This window comes from Neopelma chrysocephalum, unplaced genomic scaffold (genome assembly GCF_003984885.1).
Source record: "Neopelma chrysocephalum unplaced genomic scaffold, ASM398488v2 Primary Assembly neopelma1_91517, whole genome shotgun sequence".
NCBI classification, from domain to species: domain Eukaryota; kingdom Metazoa; phylum Chordata; class Aves; order Passeriformes; family Pipridae; genus Neopelma; species Neopelma chrysocephalum.
The window spans coordinates 1-3,459 of record NW_020920288.1 but is presented as its reverse complement, the minus strand read 5'-3'; the positions used below and the strand labels follow the sequence as shown (position 1 = coordinate 3,459).

The following is a 3,459-nucleotide window of genomic DNA, read 5'->3' as shown; positions in this document are numbered from 1 at the left end:
GACTCAGAATGATCACTTAAATTCATGCAGCACATACCCTCAAAATACTGACAGTCATGTCCCTGGGCTAACAACAAAAAATCAATAGCAGCTCTATTTTGTAAACTTGCATGTCTAACAGAGTCTACATCTGTGAGCAATGCACTCAAAGCAATTGAGGTAGCATTAGCTTCTTTAGCTAACCAACATCCTAGTTTATTTAAAGCCAAAGCATGAGCAGTCCCTATCTGAGATATTATACTAGCAGTTATTCTTTCAGCCTTATTCCAAAACGCTACATCAGAATTACAGTCCAGAGTAAACTGCCATATGCTGTGTTTGTGTCTTCTTAGTTTAGGCAAGGTTACTCTGCGTGGATGGAAAAAAGTTAATTGTCCAAAGGTACAAGGACCTCCTACAGCCTTTCCCGGAATACCTTTCCATGCTCTTTGTCCACAAATGAGAAACAGATCATTTGGGAGACCAACTGCATCGGATCCAGAAATAAATCGTTGTTGTAGGGTCTCGTTGCACCAAGCTGATGTGTTTCGGTATATATCTCCAGGAAAAATGTCAACTCCTCCTTCATTAACCTTGGTACCTGACGTATAGTTTAGGTAAAAGCATCGAGTTGCAGTTAATGTCCCTAAAATGTCCAGCTCTTGTGGTTGAATGGGTAAAGCAGGACGGAGCACATCTGAAGGACACCATGGGTTTGGGCCAATTGTTGCTGCTTTATTAAATCACAGCCGCCTACAACTGGTTGTGATGTCACGGGAAGGCTTTGATGTCACAGAGGAGGATGTGATGTCACAAGGGAACTGTGATGTGACAGAGAAGATGTGATGTCACGGGAGGGTGTGATGTCATAGGGGAGCTGTGATGTCATATGGACGATGTGATGTCACAGGGGACGACCTGATGTCATAGAGGCCCCTTGTCACAACAATGATGTGATGTCACAAGGGGAGGTGTGATGTCACAGGGGAGCACGTGATGTCACAGGGATGATATATCATCACAGGAGAGATGTGATGTCTTATGATGGATGTGACATCATAGGGGACATGTGATGTCACAGGGGAGCTGTGAAAATGCAAAAAGTTATTTCAGGCAGTCAGTTCTGGGCAGGGCCATCTGACTCTTTGTGTGTTTCCCTCCACGTGCTCAGCACCGGCACAGGGCACACTGAGGGAGGTCTCAAAACTTTCGTGTAGGTGACTATGTCAAAACTAACCCCCTCCCAGGGCATCACAAGATGATGCTAATCAGCTCTTCCAAGTCAAAGGATACTTCTTTTCCCCCAGGGCAGAAAAGATGGAAACATGCTACCAGTGCAACAGAGGGACAGCAGAGGCCCATCCTCTGCCATGGCGGCGGTGACCCAGACTCCCTGTTTGTCCTCTAGTCCCTCTAGGAGCCCTGAGGTTTCCCTCTGGCTCCCTCTGGCTCCCTCTGCTTGGAAACCCTTCCAAATCCATTCTGGTGAGGGGAGGTGGTGATGCAGCAACAGCAGAAACCTCGTGGGATGCCTGGACACCCCTGGGGAGGCAGAGCTGGAGCCACTCATTCTGTGCCCTATCCTGGCTGCGTGCTGGGGGGACTGCCCTGAGGAGAGACAAATGAGGCTTCTCCTGGGGAAAGCCTCAGCCAGAGCTCAACTTCCCAAACAAGCCTGGGGCTGCGGGTGTGCTGAGGGGGAAGTTGTCCTGCAGGCAGCAGTTCAGGACAAGCAGGACGCAGTCTGCTCAGGACGCGGCGCATCTGAAGGACACCAGGAAACCCATTGTTGCTGCTTTATTAAATCACAACCACCTACAACTGGCTCAGTGGCGACAGAAGAGCAGTGCTCGTGGTTTGAATCGTGGTTTTTGGTGAAGATTGGAAGGCATCAGGATTCCAGTTTTCCTGCCTGTAGGAAAGACAGAGTATCTTTTTTGTGATAAGATCCACGCTTGGAAAGCTCCCCAGGCAGCCACCAGGCCCCAACATGGCATCAAGGCACTTGGCAGTAGTCTCCCCAACACCTGCCTCCCAGCCCACGCCAAGCCACCACCTTATCCACAGCCCCAGAGCCCTGGATGCCAACATGGCTGTCCCTGACACCACCCTGCTCACCAGCTCAGGTGTCTCGAACAGCACCTGGGAGGCTGGGAATGTTGGAAGTTCCTCACGGATGTGGATGGCGGCGCTAGAAGAGCTTCTGGCCTGAATCGAGAACATGGTGTTGGTCCTAAAGCCTCCAGGATGTGGATGGTCTGTTCTGCCAGGCAAGAGACGACTTCACTGCTGTCTGTCTTCAAGGGCTGAAGGGCTGTAAGAAAAAAAACAGAACCGAGATGAAACTCCAGACATCCCCTCCAGCCCATGTTCCCCACTCACCGCTGCAGATCTCATCCAGTTGCTCTGTGCTTCGGTTCCTCAGGTGCCCATTTTCCAGCTCCAGGGGGACAGGGCCAGTCAAACCACGTCAACTTGGCAGAGACGTCTCCAACTGCTTGTTCTTCCTCAGCACCGCTGAGCCCAGGTGGTCTCTGAAGAGGCAGGTGGAGATGTCCTGCATGTCGCTGTTCTCCTGGGAGGAAGGAGGAAAGGTGAGCTTTGGAAACAGCGGCCCCCTGCCCACAGTGAAGGGGAGTGGCTGAGGGAGATGCCCTGGGCTCAGATTCCAGAGCAGGGACAAGTTGCACTGGGCTGCAAGGCCCAGAAGCCACCAGAGTCCAGGGGAGCAGAGCCTGCTGCCAGAGCTGCTGACAGGGCTGGGCTGAGGGGCAGCTCTCACTGCCCAGTGCCCATCTCAGGGTTCACGCTCCCACATCAGCCTTACCATGTCAATGAAGTGTGGGAGGTTCTCCACCAGATCCTCAGTGGAGGAGCTGGCCTTTGTCTTCTTCAAGTTTGGACACATCAGGTGTTCAAGGGCTGATGGGCTGTGAGCAAAAGAAACAGAGATGAGATGAAGCCCTGTGTCAGCAGAGACCCCCAGAGGTCCCCTCCAGCCCATGTTCCCCACTCACCGCTGCAGATCTCATCCAGTTGCTCTTTGCTTCGGTTCCTCAGGTGCCGCGTGGCCACCCCTAGGCACAAAGCTCTGTCAGCCCCTGCTCCCCAGCGGGCTCCCAGCAGTGCGGGGGGCCCTGCCCTCCTCCCCCTCAGCAGGGATGAGCCCAGGAAGCACCAGGAGCTCAGGGGGGTGGAACTCAGCCCAGTGGCCTCCAAGCCCAGCCGTGTGGGCAGGGGTGGCAGAGGGAGGCCCAGGCCCAGCCCGCGGCAGCCAGGGCTCAGGCAGCCCCAGGGCTGTGCCTGGCTGTGGCTGCAGGAAAGGGGACAGGGGCCAGCTTGCCCAAAGAGGGACCCCGGGGGCTGGGGCTCACCGATGAACCTGATGGCCGCCTCTTGCACACTGGCCTCAGGGTCCTTGAGGTAGGTCAGGCCCTGACGCAGGTACTCTTCAGCCCTGCTCCTGTCCTTCCCCACCTG

At 54.1% G+C, this 3,459-nt stretch overlaps 1 long non-coding RNA gene across 1 annotated transcript; it reads right to left on the bottom strand.

Annotated features, from left to right (window-relative positions):
• Positions 1-2,209: 2,209 nt before the first annotated feature.
• Positions 2,210-3,401, bottom strand: LOC113979995. Its single transcript, XR_003538036.1, has 3 exons — positions 3,354-3,401; positions 2,997-3,056; positions 2,210-2,293 (listed from the first exon to the last, which is right to left on the bottom strand). It is a non-coding gene; the product is annotated as an uncharacterized LOC113979995 (long non-coding RNA).
• Between the last annotated feature and the right edge of the window lie 58 nt (positions 3,402-3,459).